The sequence below is a fragment of the Cryptomeria japonica genome, chromosome 5 (genome assembly GCF_030272615.1).
Source record: "Cryptomeria japonica chromosome 5, Sugi_1.0, whole genome shotgun sequence".
In the NCBI taxonomy this organism is placed as follows: Eukaryota; Viridiplantae; Streptophyta; class Pinopsida; order Cupressales; family Cupressaceae; genus Cryptomeria; species Cryptomeria japonica.
In genome coordinates, this window is record NC_081409.1 from 454,388,193 (window position 1) to 454,410,640 (window position 22,448).

The following is a 22,448-nucleotide window of genomic DNA, read 5'->3' on the forward strand; positions in this document are numbered from 1 at the left end:
AACCAAATTGTAATTTTTGAACTCAATTCTCCTCCATAAAAACAATATCATGCAATTTGGAGAACTCATTTACTAAAAATATATTCCAATTAAGCTTTTCCCATACCTTATTTGGGACTTAGTCTTAATGTTTATAAATATATAGCTCCCTATCCAAATTCATCATCCATTTTTTCTGAGTCTTGTTATTACTTTCTTGCTGAGAGTGATCTCAATTTAGGAATTTGAACAAGGGAATTGAGAGGAGAGCAATCAGCTATAGGAAAGAACCAAGTTTCCTCTTATTTTCTCACCACCCGGCTCCTTGTCTCTATTCAACTGGTAATTGTATTGTTATTAGTTTTATTTCAGATTTGATTGTTATTGAAATTATTGATTGGTTTGATCTAATTATTTGATCATCAGAAAAGATGATTGTTTCTCTTTTACTCTCTCCTGTCACTCAGAATATCCTCTTTTATAATATATTCTGTTAAATAATGTCTACTCCAGAAATGGAAAATCATTTTCAGAATTTCCTTGTCTATAGATTTATTGTTTTGGGACAGACGATAAATCCCTCCACCTCCCTTTCTACCTTCTATTCTCCCCCCTTGCACCACGTATTGATTGCAGATAGAAGCAAGAGGAAAAAGGTGGGGAAAGTGTTGAGTTTCGTGGTGAGAGAGAACTCCCCACCACGATGTCCTCTCCTCCACGTGTTGCTTCCTTTTTTCCCACACTAGCCATACTCCTCTCCAGCCACCAGACTCTCTCACGCCATCCTCTATAACCTCCAGTGCCCTGCAAGAAAAAAGAGAGGGGGATTTCAATCCCAGTGTTGCCTTCATGCTCCATGTGGTAAGGCTGGAATATTTTCCCAGCCAGTAATCTTTCCAGTCACAGCCAAAAATAATATTCAGATAAAATTTACTATTTCCTCATTTACTTTATTTGTTTACCTAGATATATGCTAGGAAATGGATGCTTTATTTGCCATATGTAGTCTATATTGTTCAGTAGAATAAAGATTACTTTTTTTTAATATAGTTTCCAAATTTATCATTTGTTGTGTTGGTAGGAAATTCTTTTTGGAATTACTGGGTTGGGAGTCCAAATCCCACTGTGAGCAAATTTTATTTTTACTTTTGATCTTTTCTTATTTTATCTAAATGAAATTCTAAATTAAAAATATATATAATAATATAATAAAATTACATAAATATACATATTTATTGAATATAATATCATATAATTATATCACATTAAAAATATACAATAAAATGAAGATTTAATTTTGCAATAACTTTTATTTCCAAAATAACATAATAAAAACCACAGAAAATATTATATTTTTTTAAAACATATTAAAATTAAATAAAAGAAAAGAAAACCAAAAATTTAAAACTTCGGAGAGCAATTAAAATTGGACGACATAGTATTTTTTTAACAAGGCTGCCCCCCCTACTACCACATTGTAGCCTGCTACCATATGGTAGCAAGTGCTACCTTGTGGCAGCAATGCTACCATAGGGTAGCAACCACTACCGTGAGGTAGCGGCTGCTACCTTATGGTAGTAGTAGCTACCGTGGGTAGCTTCTGCTCCCGTGGGGTAGCAGGCTCCGCCTCCCCCATAAACCTCTTTTTTTTAAATTAATTTTCTGTTTTTTATAATTATTTTTTAAAATTCCAATAACCTAAAAACATTAATTTTATTTCCAATAAAATTTATTTCCAGGGAATCTAATTAATACAAATTTTCTCCAAAATAATAAAATAAAACAATTTCCTCATAACTTTTAATAACCCAATAAATTTAATTAAAATTAAATTTATTACCATAGTAACTAAATAATTACACAGAGATGTACAAATATTGATAGAACAACCATAGCAAAATATCGAAACCAATACCAGTCCAGAGGACATTTTCTCTAGCAAAACCCTTTTCTCCCAAAAATTGCAATTTTCATGCACAGTAATAATCTTGGCAAAATTTTGCCAGAATAACTTTTCCCAATTTTCTCAAAATTTTAATCTACAAACACCTAGGAAATAACTTCTTTCCATAAACTAGAAATTAATTTTCAGGAATGGACTTTAGCCAAGAACAAGAATTAACCAAAAAGGGTTTTGGATTTCACAAATATTTTTAACACACATCATTCAGAAAGAGGGAAGAAATAAAAAAATTTCTTTAAAAACAACCAGAAGAGGCCACCCAACCTGTAAAGCTTTCCTGGAAGAACTTTGTTGGAGAGATTCAATCCTTCAACAAGCTTCCAAATAATTTTTCTTCACCAAAATTGTTGCCTCCTTCCCGTGACTCCCCACAAAGAAAAAGATATATCCCCTTTTAACCTAAAATTTTAGGTTGCATATATTTTTACCAAAAAACCCTAATATTTACTTTTAGTAATAAAACCAATTTTCTTTTCTTTTCTAATTCCTAACAACGGGATAAATTAACATGCAATAAGCAAAAATCATTTTTTTTTCTTTTCTTTTCTCATGCAAATTTATTAATTTCCAAAAAAAGAAATTAAAGCAGTACTTTAATTATAATTTATTCTTTTATTCATTTATTTATTCTTTTATTCATTTATTTATTTAAAATTCTAGGAAACAATAAATGAAATTAATCTAATTTATTTTTTACTAAAATTTAAATAAGATATAATTTGAATACAATGCAACTTGCAATCTAATTTAATAATTTTTTTTAATTAATTAAATTTAAAATCTCAATGTATAAAATACATAATTCCAAAAATACCAACTATGAGATAACTCCATTTATTTTAATTAATTAATTAAATCCACTAAACACACAAACTAAGCAAATCCCAGACAAAGACTCAGAAAAAGTCAAACGACAATACACAAAGGCCAAACAAACTGACAGGATGAACAACTGACAACACTCACAAGAGTGTAACTGGGTAAAATAGGGTCAACTACTACCTCCTCCACTTCCATCGGACAATATAAGGTACGCTCAGGCCTGTGAAGCCAGGTGGAGATGATACTCGATACTTGTACCTGCAATATCTTGCATCACCGAACCACACATGCATATATACAATATAGAAAACACGACATGCACACCGATGAAGGAGAATCACGACGTTCCCTATCTCACCAGAGTGAGTGAAGAAAAATCATCCCCTTGCATCCAATACACTCGCAGACATGCAACATATAATTTGACATTGCATAGATAAAATAAAGTGTCAGTACATAGCAATAATCCATAAAATGCCATAAATCACAAGTACTAAAATACTGCAAATAAATTATGCATCTCATATCCAGATAAAGCATGAAATAATGTCATATAAGTCTGAATAACACATCATGGTAATGTATCCACTGAAAGTAAACAATAATAAAATATGAGTCTAATAAGTTCAAATGAGGAGGGGTACTACACCATTTTTCGCTCTTATTGAAAATGAAACATTATTTTTGGAAGATGCAAGATTGCTCTTACACCCTGGATGCTCCTACATCAATATATTACTCTAATGTTATAAGGATGATCCTTAGAAATTCTAATCTCTACCATAATACATTCATCTTAATTTATGAGATATATCAACTAGGAATGGAATTACTTTTTTTTTTTTAAAAGGTGGTAGTGCCACTTAATATATTTTATTTAAATATTTCTTTACAAAATTTGATTCAAAGAGTTCTCGGAGAAAAGAACTAGAAAGAAAAACCCTGATCCTTGCTTGATATTATATAGAAAGGTTGTGAAACTTAAATCCCTAATATGCCAAAAAGGTACAATACATCTCGTAATGTCTAGAATACCGAATGCCACAAATCATCCCCAAGTATCGAATGCTTCCTAGAGTATGTTGACCAAGATTAAGTCTGGACCAAAACATCATGAAAGTTGTACATATTTACATAGCATTCCATAGTCTGCCTTGTTTCATAGATGCCCAAATCAACATCCATTCACATCATTCATATACAGTACAACCACAGAACCCTACAATTATAATACCTCACATACCAACTTTTATCATTATGAAAACAACTGCATAACCATGTGCAATATTATCCTGTACCCATGTCCTCCAAAATTATTTTTCTAAGGATTGGAAAAGAATCGAGATCACAATTCAGACCCATCATATTAAGTTCCACCTTGGAACTTCTCATATTTGCCAAATGATCTGCAACCCGGTTTCCTTCTCTATACACATGTGAAATAGTAAAGTTTATAAATGTATCAATAGGTGCCCATGCTTGTTCAAACAAATATCTTATTTGCCAATTATCAATATTTCTCTTTATGCAAGTGTTGATAATAATAGTTGAGTCACCTTCGATGTGAATATAAGAGATGTTCAATTTTTTAACTAGTAGAATGCCTTCAAGCAAAGTATATCCCTCTACATATTTGTTAGTACCCGGTGGACTGTAAATAGATTTCAAAGCAAAAACACGCCCTGTGTGGTCCCTTATGCATACTCCTACTCCTGCATCACCTAAGTTCCCTTTAGAGGAGCCATCAAAATTCAATTTAAAAGTGTGTCGAATTCGGAGGACACCATTTCACTTTATTTCTATCAATTTTACTAATTCTCACTCTCAGAAAGAAAGGTGATACAGGAATAGAAATGCCCTTCCATCAATTAATAACTTGACCATCCCAAGAAGTAAATTCTCTATTTGGATTGAACTGATTTGAAACATGAGCATTAACTAGTTTTGATACTAATTTTTCAATGTAATTGAAAACATCAGAAAGAGGAGATGTTTGCTTTCTAAATATACACTTATTTCTTTCCCACCAAAGTGACCATACTACTGTGGATGGGACCACTTTCTAAATGCATGCAAAAAGAGAGGATGAGTATAAGTTTGGTTAGGACTGGAACAAATCCCATACATTATTTGGAAGAGGGATGCTAAAGGAAAGCTTAGCAAGCACAAACATCCAGCAATAATGAGCAAAATCACATTAGACGAGGAGATGATCTAATGTTTCATTATGCTCACCACAAAGTACACAAGCAAATGGAGGTGCAATATTCAATTTATCAAGTCTCTCACTGGTAAGTATTCTCTTGTGTAGAGCTAGCCAAGCAAACATCCCTTCCTTGGGAAGAACACTATTGTTCCAACAGAAGTTACAAGCTCTTTGTGAATAGGATTGAACCAACATCCGATGAATTGCCTTATACCCTTCCTTGATAGAGTACTTTCTATTCTTCACAGGGAACCATATCAATTTGTCCAAACCATTAGAGGTAAAAATAATGTGGTTCTTGAGAACCAAATAAAATTTTACCTTTTGAGCCAGGGAGATTGGGAGTGAAGCTGGATTCTTCCAAATGACATGATTTGAAGGATTCTCAAGATCATCTATGTAATCATAAAGGTAAGATCCCCATTGAGTAATAAATATAGAAATCGCATCTACTAGAGATTCCTCAAGCTTAAGAGGGGGGAGACCACTCCATGAATCATGCCAGAAGTTGAAATCTTTGTCATTATGTACTTGCCAAGATAATATCTAGTAATCACATTCCTAGAAGCCATCATGAAGTTCCAAACTGCACACCCTGATGGAGGATCAAGGATAGTAAAAATACATGATGGGGTAGGAGTATCTAAATACTTTGCTTGCATAATTTTACACCACAAAGCATGTGATTTTACATAAATATTCCAAACCAACTTTCCCCCAAAGGCCTTATTCCTTTTTGAAAGATTGTGTATACCAACCCCACCCGTATATTTACTTGGAGTCATTTTGTTGAGAGACACAAGCGGGATCTTTTTACCTTCTGAAAGATTACCTTTCCAAATAAAATTTTGAATAATTTTCTCAATATGGGAAACAATAGATTTTGGGGCTTGAAGGACTGAAATGTAGTAGTTTGGGATTGTAGCTAAAATAGTTTTGACAAGAAGGATTCTCCCTAATAGAGATAACCATCTAGCTTTCCACACAAAAATTCTTCTTTTTTATCTGTCAATCATAGAATTCCAAAAAGAAAGTTTCCCTGCTCCCATAAAGAAAGGGATGCCCAAGTATGAAGATGGAAGACAATCCACTAGAAAGCCCAATGTCTGGATAATGTTGTTAGAAATCATTTCAGAAGTATTAAATATGCATAATTTAGATTTTTCAGCATTGATCTTCTACCCAGATCCGGAAGTATATATGTCCAACATTTTCTCAATATGCCTTGTTTCTTGAATATTGGAACAACCAAATAAAAGTGTATCATCTACAAATAAAGTGTGGGTGATGGAAATTGAAGTATTAGGGATGCATGCCCCCTTCCAAAGACCTAGAGTCAGTTGTTTATTGGCCAATATGCTAAAAGCTTCTGCCATGGTAATGAAGAGAAAAGGTGATAGTGGGTCACCTTGTCAAACTCCTTGAGTGGCTCGAAAAAAACCAGAAGGATTACCATTAATAATAACTAAGAAATGTGCACTAGAGAGACAATTTTTGATCCATTTGCACCACTTATCTGAAAAGCCAAATTTTTTAAGCACTCTCAAAAGAAAAGACCAACATACTTTATCATATGCTTTCAACATGTCTAACTTAGCTAAGAAAGCAGGGGACTGTGAAGAGTTAATTGAGTGTAGAGCTTCATGGGCCACAAGCGCACCTTCCGATGTTTCCCTACCAGGAACAGAACCTCCTTGTTGAGGAGATAATACTTTAGGTATCAAGGATTTTAACCGGAGATAAATAGATTTTGTGAAGATCTTGTAAATTGTATTACACAAGGAGATAGGCCTAAAGTCTATAAAAGATTGAGGGTTGTTGAACTTGAGGATAAGAGAAAGATGGGTTAAATTGAAGTTCTTGAGAATAAAAGATTTTTGTCTTGACTCCTCCAAATCCATTAAAAGATCAAAACTTAAAATGTCCCAACACTTTTGAAAGAATTCCATGGTGAAACCATCAAGACCTGGAAACTTTTCAGGAGCCATCGAAACTACCACCTCTTGAAGTTTGGCAAGAGAGAAAGGTTGCATCAGATAATCATTATCATGTTGAGAAATCAGACAAGGGATGGAATCTAGCAATAACTTGACACTGGACTCCTCAGGAATAAAAGGAGGAGAAGGAGCAAGAATATTTTTAAAGAAGAGTTCACCCTCTTCCCTAATTTCTTGTTCATTGTTTAATTTTATCCCCAAAGAAGAGGCATTTATAGAAAAGATAGTAGATGCAGCTTGCTTAATCTTTGCAGATGCCTGAAAGAACTTAGTATTTTTATCCCCATATTTTAGCCATAGCTCCCTTGATTTTTGTCTCCAATACTCCTCCTCTCTAGAGCATAATTCTTCCCAGTATCTTTGTAAATTCTTCTCCCTTGAGAAGGTTTCAGGATTAATCCCATTAGAAAAGATAAGTTCATTGATGTCCTTTAATTCCTTCTCTACATTTGATTTCTCTACAAAGATGTTTTTGAATACTTCCCTATTCCAGACTTCGATATTTGCTTTTACAAACTGCATTTTCATATAAAGTTGAAACATTTTGTTCCCCCTACAGAAGGGGGCACTTACCTACCATTGATGAAGTAGAGTATGAAAGTGTGGGTATCGAAACCACATTCTTTCAAATTTAAAAGGTCTATGATGAGAAGCTTCATGTTTATCCAAGCATAATGAGATAGGAAAATGGTCAGATCCAGAGAACAATAGAATATTAGAGATCAAAGTATACTTCTGAAGGATCCATTCATATGAAGTGAAAAACCTGTCCAATCTACTTGCTATTTGAAGGGAAGTTCTCCAGTTTGTCCATGTAAATTGACCATTAGAAGGTGAAATGTTAGAAAGGGTGTTATCAGAAACAAAAGATCTAAAGTCATCAATCACCTTAGAAGCAGTAGGGTTGCCTCCCTATTTCTCATCCTAAGACAAAATGGCATTAAAATCACCTCCTAAGATGATTTTCTGAACTCCCTACTAATGGATCTGGTAAGATTAGGTATTCCAAAGAGTGTGCTTCTCATGAGGAGCTATTTGACCATAAATATTAAAGAGAAGAAAGGATAAATCAAAATTTTCAATAAGAATAAGATGCCAATTTTTCCCTTGGTTCAATTTTTTTGCTTTGATTGTCCTGGGATTCCACAAAGTCAGAATACCACCGGAAGCCCCTACTACAAGAACATGTATGAAATCCCATAAATTCCATTTTTTAAAAATATTTTGAGAGGCTTCATCAAAAAGCTTTGTTTCTTGCAATAAAATGATGTCTACTTGGGAGGAATCCAACTGCTACTTGATCTGTCCCCTCTTGTCAGAGGCATTCAAACCTTTGACATTCCAAGATATGATCCTCATTGCACCCAAGAAGAACAACGTGTTCTTCTCAGTCTTGAGTGGGGTGAAAACTTATCTACAATTCTAGACTGGATACCAGTTGCGATCTCTTCTTGGATTTTAAGAATCTTGGGCTTCCGACCTCTTTTTTAGGTGTTTTAGATAACAAAGGAGATGAAGAGACTAATTGAGCAAGAGAGAGATGTTGAGAAAAGTTGAATTCAAGTTGTGTGGGAGGTTGAAAAGGCTGATATGAATTATCTTCTGCCACAAGGTGATCAGCATGACTAAACTCCAATAGGGGTGAAAAAATGGGTGGTGAAGTATTAAGAGAGAGAGGCATAGCATCAACGGAAGGGACATCCTAAATTTATGGGAAGTCCTCAAGAGAAATTTCATCAATCAAGTTCAATGCAATAGAATAAGGATATCATGTGCCATTAATTCAATATTTCGAGCATTCGATGAGGATCCAGCAGTGGGAAGATTGCGATCAACCACATGGAAAGGTTGGCAATTAAACATCAAGCTATGAATCAGATTATCCTTTGCATTTTGTGAAATAGAGATTTCATGAAATTGAGAATTTGAGGGTCCCACAGAAGTTAAACTCAGAAAAGAAGAAGTGAATTGTCTAAAGAGAGATGAAGCAAATATGTTCTTGTACAACCAATCAACTAGGATTGGAGAGCAGTGGAACTTAAAAGATATTTTCTTGTATCTACCAACAAATTTTTGCAGAGAACATGAACCAAAGATAACAACCTGATATTGAGGAGAATTCTTCCAATTGGAGGTCCTTGTTCTTTTTTCTTTTGGAAGTAAAATGTCTATCATACAACTCGAAAAGAATTGAGAAGGAATCAGAGAAAGAGGAGGATATGCCTTAAACTGAACACCCTGGAAAGGTCTTGCAATAATATCAATATTATTCAGAGGTACAAGACTCTCTGATAAGTCAGCTACACTTGTTGTCCCACTTGGTGTAGAAGAAGGAGATGCAACAGACTGATAAAAGGAGCATTTATGGAAATCAGTCACAAAATCCTTGCAAACCCGAACTGCATCAATACTCGATCCTTGACACTGCAAATTAAAATGGCCCAATTTTTCTATATGGTCGTCAACATCTCTGGTGTCGTGTATGCAAATGTCTTGATTCCATTTCCCTATGGAATAATTCATTAAAATAGACTTGGGAGGTGGCTTTCTAAGGTTTAGCAATAGGCATACCCTAATGGTTAAATGGGCAAGTTCATATGGATAAGGTCATGATTGATAAAAATACCCATTTGATTAGCCAAATTTTTCACAATATCTGGATCACGATACTCAAGCGGGAGCCCCGAGAGAGTAATCCAAAAAGGCATGAAAAGGGGGGAACTGAATCTAGACTAAAATTTGGAACCCACACCAAAGTGATAATACCAACACCCTTACAAAACCACCCCTTATATCTATGAAAACAATTTTTATGTTCTTTGGAATAAAAAATGGCAATAAAAAAGAGAGATTGCTTATCCATCAAAAAAATATCCTTCAAGCCCAGCCAATTTTGTTTAGCCCAAAATGAAAGTTGCATAAAGGAAATAGTAGAATGTAGTTTACCAATGAGGGTTGTGGCGCATAACAGATCTATTTGAGGCTGAATAAGGTGGTCCGGCAAACCGATCTTATACACACCCTCCAATTCGCCTGATTCTCCAGTATTAGCAGCATTCTTGACCTTTGGCAAGACTGGAACCCGACTACCATCTTTAGTTGTATCATTTAAGAGTTACCCACTACCTTCTGCATCCAAATTTTGTGCTAGTGAATCAAGAAGAGATGTGCAAGAGGTTTTCTTTCTCTAGTTTTGCGTAACCTCTTTTGGTTTGAAGGGTGCTCCTTGGCACAAGTTGTTTATTGGAAGATTGTTTGGGATTGAAAGAAATTTGGAGTTTATCAACTGAGTATTGTTTGGCCAGGTCACATATGCTGGAAAATTAACAGGATTAGCCTACGATGTGACAGCGGTGGTGTCCCCTCACAAATGTCAAAGGGGAGCTATGGTGTTTGATCTAGTCAATGTTCAAAACGATGTCACAAAAATCTTCTTTCTCTCCCCTTACCCTGCAACCTTCCTGGAAACCACTGGACTCCACCAAAAGAATGCCTATCCTTTGATATAATGTCATGTAGCTACCACAAAGACTGCCTAACTCCCACAGGTCCAGGCCATAGCAACCTTGGTTGCATGGCTCGCTGCATCACTCAGGGTTACTTAATCGCTCTAGATGTAGACAGTCATTGTTGCCCACCCATCGTTTGGCCACTATTTGGCTTGTTACCGCCGCCACCCACTCTGCAAATCCCAATTGTGTCGATAGTTATGGGACATGCACAATAAGTATTCAATGGAAAATTTTAAAAGACAATGCCGCCAATGCAACATCTAGGTAGATGTCGTATGTTGAGTGTGGAAGCATTCACATAATATAAGGCAGAATAGAATTACTTTTTTATTAACACAAAATATATAGAATACTTCATCATTCCCAAAAAAAAATTAATAATATTCTCAAAAGGTCATTATATAAAGAATGTAAATAACAAAATTTTAACTTAATAGTAGCTAAGTCAAGATACTACATCTATTCTTTTTAAAGAAAAGTTGAAGTTTCCTTGTTCCAATATTTCTATGATCATATAATATTATTTTAACCAGTTTGGGAAACATTAAGGAAAAATGATTATCCTAAAAAATAATTAAATATCTTGATGGTGAAGATTGTTAATTAATTTCCAAGGAGCATTTAGAGGAAAATGCCAATGAAATGAATTGATTGATACAGAGTAGATATAGATGGAAATAAATTTGAGAGAATTGAATGTAATTTCAAAAACTTTCTAGTAACAAATCACCTTAGCTCGCTCATAATTTTAAATAAATGAGCGAGCTAGCCCTAGGTTTTAGATTATTCCCAATCTACATGGGGATGTTGGTAGCATTGTTAGGATAAAATTATCAATAAATTCAAAAAAGTTTCAAAAAAATATGTCAAAGCGAATAGAATCAAGAAGTATTGAGTTCTTGAGGAATATTTATTTCTTTAATAATTTAAACGTGTTTCTAAGAAAATTGAGGATTTTCATTCACAATGAAATTTGATTTTTCTTTTTGACATTATAATTGAAGAAAAACTTACCACATAATGTAGAATTTGCTATATTGTCTTTTGGGGCCAACAATAGGATAATTTATGAAACAATTGTATAATTTGTTATATGAAATGTTATTGAGACAATGATTTCATATTACTTTTTTTTGTTATTTTAAAGTATTTCATATTAGTTTAGATCATTGTGAGTTTTCAAAAATTCATGAAAAGTAAATGCTTTTATAAATAAGTTTTTAAATCATATATTGCTTAATAATTATCATTGTTTTACTATCTTGATTTGTGGTATTTTTATAATGGTCTATTTTATGATTATAATTGTCTCCCTTATCCCAAATGCTATCGAAATAATTTCTTTTGTTAATTATGATTTTTTCATCAGTTTTCCTAATGTAGATAACTGAAGTTTCCTACAGAGAGACATTATGTCTCAATATCATATAGTGGAACTCTTCAATCTTATGATACAATTATAGAATTTGTTATATGAAATGATATTGAGACATAATGTTTCTCCTTATGAAACTTCAATTATTAACGTCAAGAAAACATATAGAAAGTTGTAATTAACAAAACGAATTATTTAGATAGTATCTGAAATAAGAGAGACAATTATAATCATAAAATAGACCATTATAAAAATACCACAAATCAAGATAGTAAAACAATGATAATTAATAAGCAATATATGATTCAAAACTTATTTATAAAAGCATTTACTTTTCATGAATTTTTGAAAACTCACAATGACCTAAACTAATATGAAATACTTTAAAATAACAAAATAAAGTAATATGAAATCATTGTCTCAATAACATTTCATATAACAAATTGTACAATTGTTTCATAAATTCTCCTATTGTTGGGCCCCAAAAGACAATATAGCAAATTCTACATTATGTGGTAAGTTTTTCTTCAATTATAATGTCAAAAGGAAAAATCAAATTTCATTTTGAATGAAAATCCTCAATTTTCTTAGAAACACATGTTTAAATTATTACAGAAATAAATATTCCTCAAGAACTCAATACTTCTTGATTCTATTCGCTTTGACATATTTTTTTGAATTTTTTTTGAATTTATTAATAATTTTATCCTAACAATGCTACCAACATCCCTGTGTAGATTGGGAATAATCAAAAACCTAAGGCTAGCTCGCTCATTTTTTTAAAATTATGAGTGAGCTAAGGTGATTTCCCAAATGCTCTCTAAATAATTCCTTTTGTTAATTATGACTTTTTCATTAGTTTTCCTAATGTAGATAACTGAAGTTTCCTACAGAGAGACATTATGTTTCAATATCATATAGTGGAACTCTTCAATCTTATGATACAATTGTAGAATTTTTTATATGAAATGATATTGAGACATAATGTCTTTCCTTATGAAACTTCAATTATCTACATCAAGAAAACATATAGAAAGTCATAATTAACAAAATGAATTATTTAGATAGTATCTGAACTAAGAGAGACACTTATAATTATAAAATAGACCAACACATTAATACAATAAGCACAATGATAATTAATAAGCAACATATGATTTCAAAAACTTATCTATAAATCATGAATTCTTAGAAACTCACAATAATCTAAACTAAAAACTTTACAATAACAAAATAATTCCTCAATAGACTAAGATAACATACATAACATGTGCAATGACATTAGATTAGCAACAATGTACTTCCTTACTTAGTCAACACCCTATGATCTCAATGCATATTTCTCTAGTCTTTAAGAAATGAGATGATCTCAATTCAACTCAAGTTGAGACTATTTTGATCTCCACTACCACTGCAATTCTTATCTTTACACCATACACCCAATACGATTTGAAGTCTCCATATTCCATTCATATGTCAGGGACAGATATAAGGAACAAGTAAAAAGTTTGATCAAGTATGTTAGTATTAACCAGTCACTGAGAGGGGGGTGAATCAGTCAAAACTATTTATACACAATTCAAACTTTCAAACTAACTAGTTTGTAGCTATCCTTCCAAATTAACTTAAGCATTGCACTAATTATGAAAGAAGAGAACATCAAAGAAAAGAAATTTACATGCACAGATAATCATCACATAACACTATCAATTATACATGGAAACCCTCAGTTAGAGGGAGAAAACCATGGTGGGGATAACCCACAATCTCTTTTACTGCAATGAAAAAGAGTGCCCTATTAAGAGCTTACAACCAGTTCTTTCTGAGAACATCACCATGTTAGGAGTGACTGGTATCCAGTTAAGAATACCTTAGAACCTTTTAAATTTCACCTTTCTAGAGGATTTTACAACTTCATATTAGAAGTGGCTTTGTTAAGAGATTTTACATGAAGAACCGGTTAAGGTTCACCCTGTTAAAGGAATTACAATACTGCAGTTGTTAGAAGGCAACAAAGATGATTGATCTATCTCATGACACTACCTCTATCTCATAGATCCACTTTGCATGCTTTGTTCTTCTAATCGGTGTCGGCTTCACCGATTCATACCTCTATCTGTTGCACTCTATTTTTCTCCCCCTATTAACATTCACACAGATATTTTTCTCATTGACAACACACACAAGCAAAATAAAAGATGTGAATATATTAGCCTTTAGTTCTGGCACCAACTTTCCCACCAAAAATCAGATTCAAAAATATGTTATCGCGCCTCAAATTACTCTCCAAAAATCATTCCAGGAATATCGATCAAGATAGTCATTCATGTTGATAAGCTTGCCAGTTGAAAAGGGAAGATTGCCGGTTCAACTGGATGTTATCTGGATGTTTCTAAGTTTGTCGATTGAGACTCCTGTATTGTCGGTTGTCACATATGTACTGGTCCAATTCTCCCTAACCGATTACCTCCTGTATACCAGTCTACTCACTACTTAGTCGGTTACCTCCTGTATACCGGTCTACTCACTACTTAGTCAGTTAACCCCTGTATACCGGTCTAGTCACTGCTTAGTCAGTTAACCCCTGTATATCGGTCTACTCACTGTCGATAGGAATAAGGACTCTTGTTCTTCACCAGTTACTCTTTACTCCTTTACCGATGGACTGTAGAGACTTAAAAGCTGATGTTGCCAACAATGACAACCATTTCATTGGTCATACAAAATGCATCATAATGCCAACAAACTCCCCCTTTGACATTGGTGGAAAACACTACAAAAACAATTCAATGACTTTGGTGAAAAATAGTCATGTATGTGTCGGTTCTGACCCCTGTTTCATCAGTCTATATACAAACTCCCCCTTTTGACATTAATGGCAAATAATATACAAGAGAATTGATGAGAATAAAGCAAAAATGTATTTGAAATTTCCCTGAGAATCTTGCAAAGAGGATTCCCATGAAGACTTCGCCTATTTCATAGTGTTGAAGTGTCCATGCAAAACTGTAACAAAATCCTCCATATCATCTACTATCTTACAGTCAGGTGCACTTATGAGGTTTTCTTCTTCTTTCACATTCCTTTGTATGAAATCAATGATCGATGCAAGGTAGCACTATAGCTCTAATAGATTTAGAGCTCGTTTATCCTCTTCCTCTTTTAACCTTTTGATTTCATGAGTTAATTGTTTGAACTTTCCACTAAAGGTCACTACAAAGCTATAAGAGGATCAAAAGAACCTATCAGATCTTGGATTTCCCTTTGAGTCTGAGCTCTTTTATCTTAAAGGTCTTTGATTAAATCAGTGAAGTTTGATGACTTGACCAACCACCTATAGTATAGATTTGACCTCTTTAGTGTTGGTGGAGAGAGCAACTCTACCAACTGATATGTGTTCCATTAATTTTTCACCTCTCCTTGTTTCATAGTATCTAACTGTAGCCTTCTTCAGATCAGTTGCCTCTGAACCGATTGCTTTGACAAGAGTGCCGAACTGATCAATGATGGTTGCATTCTCATGAACAACAATGGCAGGAATGAGATCAAACATAATGGTCTTTGCAGTATTAAGAATTTTGGTCTTCTTTTTCTTTTCTCTAAGTTTTGCCTTTTCAGCTTGAAGTTTCAATTTTTTTTAAACTTTCATTAATTGTTTGGGGGTCATCTTATTAATATCTATTACTGAGTCTTCCTCTTCTTCCTCCTTGATTTCTTCTTCCTTTTCTTTAGCCTCAACCTCAGAGCAGGCTGCGGTGGTGAGTTTAGCTTTCTTCTTTTCACTCTTCTTTTCTAAATCTAACTTCCTCTTTACCGAAGGAGTGTCCACCACCATTTTCTTACCATCTTCAAGTTGACTGGATGAAGAATCCTCTTTCTTCTTGTGTTGTTTTGATTCCTTGGTCTCCTCTATTTCCTTCATTTCTTCTTCCTTCTTTTCTGCTTCCTTCTTTTTTTCTTCCTTCTTGTCTTATTCTTCAACAGGTTGTATTGATGAATTTATCACCTTTGGATTTCCTTCCTTTGCACCTTTTTCTGACAAAAGAGGTTCATTGTCAATAGGATTTATTTTTACTGAATTTCTATGAGGTTTATCTTCATAAGGTATATCTTCAACTATGACTTCATCTTCGCTAGGATGCTTAATTTGAGTGGTTCTCTTTACCGGTGAAACACCAATATCAATAGTTTCAATGGTTGATTTTTGTTCAACTGGTTTCTCTACATCCTTTGTCAGATTAGGAATATCTGACACAACATTACCAATGATATCATCAATTGAGAAAACATCAAAACCTTCAGTAGAGTCTTTGTCTTTACCTTTCTCTTTGTCAAGGGCAGTTGCACCTTGGTCCTGTTTTGTTCCCTTTGCTATTTCTTCTTCAACTTCCTTTTCTTGGCTCAAGATTGTTTTTCCATAAGGCAACACCCTCATCATGCACACCTTGTACATCTCCTATGGCCACTCTCCCTATCTTGTTCCTTATTTTAAAGTGTTGAATACATGCTTCTATCAGTATAGATGTTTGATTATAATCAAGCTCATGTTGCACTTCCATGAGTGCTTTTATCATGTGCTTTTTCTCAATAGCTAAAGTTGTTTTCCATGTCCCTTCAATTTGATTTTGCAAGTCTGATGGAATTATTTCATATAGTTCACTAGGAGTTCTGTAGAACTTATGCAAGTTCCAGAAAAGTGCTTCTTCAATTTTTCTTTTGTCCTCCTCTTTGCAAAGGAGATATTTTCTCTTGACACCAGATAGACCTCCATACACTTTGATCCCATGGACCAATTCATCAACAGTTGGAACTACATTTCTATCACTTCTTCTGACTTCTTTTATTTCCACATCAGATTGGGTGACAATGTTATCACCCTCCTTTTCATCCTTCTTGGGCTTCTTATTAGCCTTTGTGTCAATTGTCCCTTCACACTTTATCTTTCTTACATATGTCACTCCTACCGGTCTATCTTTACCTAGGAAAGATGCAAGAGTATCCGAGGCCTTTTCTTTTGTGTATGTTGTCAGCTTGCTGGATGTAGTACCCTTGGGTTTTGCCTTTGACATTTTCTTCTTTTCTCATGTTTGTTCTTTAACTTTGTTTGATTTGGCCCCTGTTTGTTCACTAGTACCGCTGGAAGCAGTGGCACCGGATGCTTCACCTCCATAATTTTTGTCTAGGGTATCAATCATTTTCCTTACTCTCCTTTGTATGATTGGCTTCTTAAGTTCCCATTTTATTTTGGAGCTTGCCTCCTCATAAGTTCCAAATTTCTTTGTTTTTTTGTCTACCAGTTTAGACAGTAACATGTTTGCATACACTTTAGTAATGGCTGCCCCGACCTCATAACCCATAGCAGGTACCCAAAAGGTTCTAGGTTGAACTACTTGAATGATGAAACAATCGGTGTCAACAAGAAAACAAATGTTGTCCTTGTACTTCTAAACTATACCGGTTGGGATTCTCTCTCTTTTGTGCATTTTGATTTGGAATTCTTTAAAATATCCCCACATTGTTTCCCCAAACTTATCACCTAAATCCCTAATCATTCCACATATCTAAACTATGATAGGTTTATCTTTAGACCACACAACATTGCCCTTATCGGGAAAGAAATTTTGCAAATAGAAGAATATACATACCAATAATGAGCCATACTTGAATGACTATTTCTTGTCCTTCTTAATTCACTCCATGTTCACCAGAAATTGACTTCTAATCATCTCACAAAGATCATATGTTGCATCCTCCTTGATGATTCAATAGGTTGCATGTATAGCACCGCTTGACACACTATTCATGTGGCTTGATTGATAGACCCTATAACCTAGCACTGCAAAAGCAAACCTCACTTCTACATCCTCAATATGAGCAATTGTCATTTCCCTCTTGTCACATTGGGATTGAGTCAACCAGGTGACTTCAGTGGATGATATTGTTCTTAGGTTTAGTGCTTCACCAGTTGCGCTAAGCCCTGTTACTCTTTGAATCACATCTTTTGTGATCTTGATCAATGTTTCAGCTTCCAGCCATAGAAATTGATCATGCACTCTGCTTAATACATACCTAACCCAATCAGCATGAATTTGATCAGGAAAATCAACAGCATTCGACAAAGCCTTGGTCTTTAGATGCAAATATTTTGCCTTCAACAGATCATGATTACAGAACCCTTTGAATTCATTTTGAATAAATTTGTCTCCAAGTTCTTCAAGCTTGCAATGGGTGAAGGAGCGAACATCTTCAACCAGTAACACACTAGAGGGCACAAATGATAGGGCACCGGTCATGTCAATCTCTCCAGCCTTCATAAGATGCAGTTTAAACTCAGGTTGTGGTTCCTTAATTGCTTCAACCAACACAAGAGTCGATACAGAAGCTGCCATGATGAACTTCAAACAAATTATTCAAAACATGCTTTGAATACCTAGAATACTTTCTCCTCGAGGGTTGCCAATCACCACTATCACACTTCTTGATCACTTCGCACAAATAGCTCTAGCAGGATTTCGATTGCCTTAGGTCACATGAGAGCTCAATAATGTTCACAAGAAAGCAAGGTAAATTAAATGTATAGTCATTTCTTTATTTATCCGTTAAGGTTTATCTGTGCTTCAATACAACGGCTAGTTTAAACAATTTTGACCATTTACAACTTAAGGTACACCGATTTACTACTTATCGGTTGCTTGCTACTGATACCGGTACACAAACAAAATTTACACTAACCCTCAAAGAATTTACCAAATAAGAGTTTTAAGAAAACTTTTATGCATCTAAACTATGTAGATAGGCATAACCTCATATCGGTCGAGGGGATTCAATAATGATCTTACCATATGTGCTCCCTCTAAGCATCGGTATGCCTAGTTTGAAGAGGAATTGTCATCACTAGTGGATGATAACTTATTTTCAGAATGATTCTCTCATTATTTTCTTTCTTCCTTATTAATCCATGTCTTTTTCATTTCATTCCTCACCTCTTCAATTGTCTTCTTTCCTTTCAGTTCATTTTGCCCCTTTTTTTTGCCAAACGGGTTCCTGTCTTCAGACCGGTTATAGGATCAGTTCCTGAATTCTCTAGCTAAGTGACCAATCTTATGGAAATTGAAACATGCCATACCAGTTGTCCTCCATGGTCCTGTATTATTTCTCTGTCCCATTCTCATTCTGCAATTTGTTGCACCATGACCAAAATTACTACAAGTGGAACAAGTGTCATTGAACTGATTACTCCTTTTATTAGTTCTAACTAGTTTGAATGGTGATCTTGATGCATTTGACTTGAACATGCATTATTCATCTTTGTGTCCATATTTATTGCATGTAAAGCAATATCCATTAAAGCTTCTTCTATTAGACATGCTGCTAGATCGAGATCTACACTTATAAGCAGTGTGACCATACTTGTGACAATTATAGCAATAACCATCAAAGGTGAAAGACTTATTTTGAATGATTGGTTGATTTCTACAAACATCAAACTTATGACCCAGTTTACCACAATGATTGCAAGAAGATTTAGAAAACTTCATACCTTTCATTCCTAAATTGTTCCTTTTATCATCCTTCATCCTTTTGGATTTACATGATTCTCTAGTTTCCATAGGACCTATACCGGAGTAACTAAGACCAGTTGTATCCTTTGTTCTCCTCTGAGCTTCTAATTGTTCATCTATCTTCTCAAAGCTTTCATTAAATTTCCTCAGCTTTTCATTTCTCTCATTTGTAGCTTTCAACTCATTTTTGAGTTGTTCAATCTCTTTCATCATCTTCTCCTTTTCCTCTGCTTTGTCATTCAGATGCTCATGAATGTATTCATTCTCTTGAATGAGAATTCAGATTTCTTCATCTTTTTCAATGATGATTGTATCATTTTCTCTTAGGGCTTCTTCAGCAAGCCTTTTGGCTTGTTCAGCTTTTGACAAAGCTTCTTTTGCGTCTCTTTTTCTTTCATCTACTATCTTGTTGGCTTCTAGTATTTCAGTCATTCTCAGGGCCTGACTTTCATGCTCTCTTTTTAGATATGTGATTTCTTCAGTCAGCTTCTTGTTCTTTTTAGTGATAACTATAAGAAACCCCCCTATAAAAAAAGATATAAAATGTTGGAGAATATTTATTTATTTTCGATACAAATAATATTTTTTATTGACGAATCTTTCATTTTTTAAAAGAAAAATATTAATTTTATTAGCGATTTTTTTTACGTCAATTTTTTTTGGTAGAAAATCTTGGTGAATATTAGAAAATAATACGAGTATACAGTAATTACTATTGCAAATAATTTCATTTAAAAAAAAATCTTATAGAAAAGTAGAGGCCTAAGGTGGAAATCATTAATGAGCTTAAAGGGTAGGCACTACTTTATTCAGTTATTGCCATTAATTTAAATTAATCTAATAGCCCTCTTTGTATTTTGTCAAATAAAATGTACTTAAAATTTGTAATACTCATGGGGCCCAAAATTGGTTTTATACCATTGATTTCCATTGAGGTCAACTATTGAAAAGCAACTCAACCCCATGAGCATTACAACTTGTAGGTACAATTTACCTCATGGAATGCAATGATAGTCATTAGAATATATTTTGAACCAATGGTGGTAACTAAATAATGCTGATAAAACCCTAAATCAACTAATAATTATGATGTATTATTGGTGAATTAATTTAATTTTTTACAATAAATTATAAAATTTTGCCGAATCTAATCCAATCATGTATATAATATTTTGGTGAATCTTTGAGTTCAAAAATTTAATAAAATAAATTCTATGGCGATTTAAATAAGACTAAAATATTTTTTTGTAAAAATGTGGTGATTTAGGTCACCTTAAAACTTGAACTATTAGCCAAATTTTGATTTTTAAATTTTAAGAAATAGCCAATTGGTGAATATTAGCCACTAAAAAAATCACTGGAACTTCTTTTTCATCAGTTTTGAGACTGCTTCTTCTACTTCTTTAGATCCACTCGGTTCAGAGAGTTGATCTATGATATCCTGACTCTCATTTACCTGTAGAGCTAGTTCCTTTCTTTTAGCAAGTGATTTTCTCAGTCTCTCCTTTAGCTGAGTAATCATTTCATTATCTTCATCAATATGCTTCTGATACTGGTATTCCTACATGATCTTTTTCCTCAAGCTGTCAAACTTTTCTTCAGAGGACCTATGCTCTGATACCAATTATTAGTATTAACTGATGATTGAGAGGGGGGTGAATCAGTCAAAACTATTTATACACAATTCAAACTTTCAAACTAACCAGTCTTCAGCTATCCTTCCAAATTAACTTAAACATTGCATTAATCATGAAAGAAGAGAACATCAAAGAAAATAAATTTGTATGCACAAATAAGCATCACATAACACTAGCAATTATACATGGAAACCCTCAGTTAGAGGGAGAAAACCACGGTGGGGATAACCCACAATCTCTTTTACTGCAATGAAAAAGAGTGCCCTATTAAGAGCTTACAACCAGTTCTTTCTAAGAACATCACCCTGTTAGGAGTGACTGGTATCTGGTTAAGAATACCTTAGAACTCATTAAAGTTCACCTTGCTAGAGGATTTTACAGCTTCATATTAGAAGTGACTCTGTTAAGAGATTTTACATGAAGAACCAGTTAAGGTTCACCCTGATAAAGGATTTACAATGCTGCAATTGTTAGAAGGTAACAAAGATGATTGATCTGTCTCATGACACTACCTTTGTCTCATAGATCCACTTTGCATGCTATGTTCTTCTGATTGGTGTCGGCTCCACCGATTCATACCTCTATCTATTGCACTCTATTTTTCTCCCCTTGTTAACATTGGCATGGGTCCTTTTCTCATTAACAACACACACAATCAGAATGAAAGATGTGAATATATTATCCTTTAGTTCTAGCGCCAACTTTCCCTCCAAAAATAAGATTCAAAAATTTGTTATCATGCCTCAAATTACTCTCCAAAAATCATTTTGGGAATATTAGTCAAGACATTCGTTCATGCCAATAAGCTCGCTAATTGAAAAGGGAAAAATGCCAGTTCAGCTGGATGTTATCTAGATGTTTCTAAGTCTATTAGTTGAGACTCTTGTATTTCCAGCTGTCACCTATGTACCGGTCCAAGTCTGCCTAACCGGTTACCTCCTATATATTGGTCTACTCACTGCTTAGCTGGTTACCTCTTGTATACTAGTCTACTCACTTCTTATCCGGTTAACCCCTGTATATCGGTCTAGTCACTTCTTAGCCTGTGAACCCCTCCTATATACCGGTTTACTCACTACCGATAGGAATAAGGACTCTTGTTCTTCACTGGTTACTCTTTACTTCTTTACTGATGGATTGTAGAGACTTAAAAGCTGATGTTGCCAACAATGACAACCATTTCACCAGTCATACAAAATGCATCATAATGTCAATAGAATAGACTTGCATAATTGATCTTTCCAAGTAGGCCAACTTGTATAAATTATGCAGACAAAATGATAAAGAAACATACTAGCGGGAATCAGATTTTTCAAAACTATTTCTTGATACTGACTGGTTGCCAGTAAACTATTAGTTGTGACACAATCACAACTACTAGTTTCATTAGCCGAT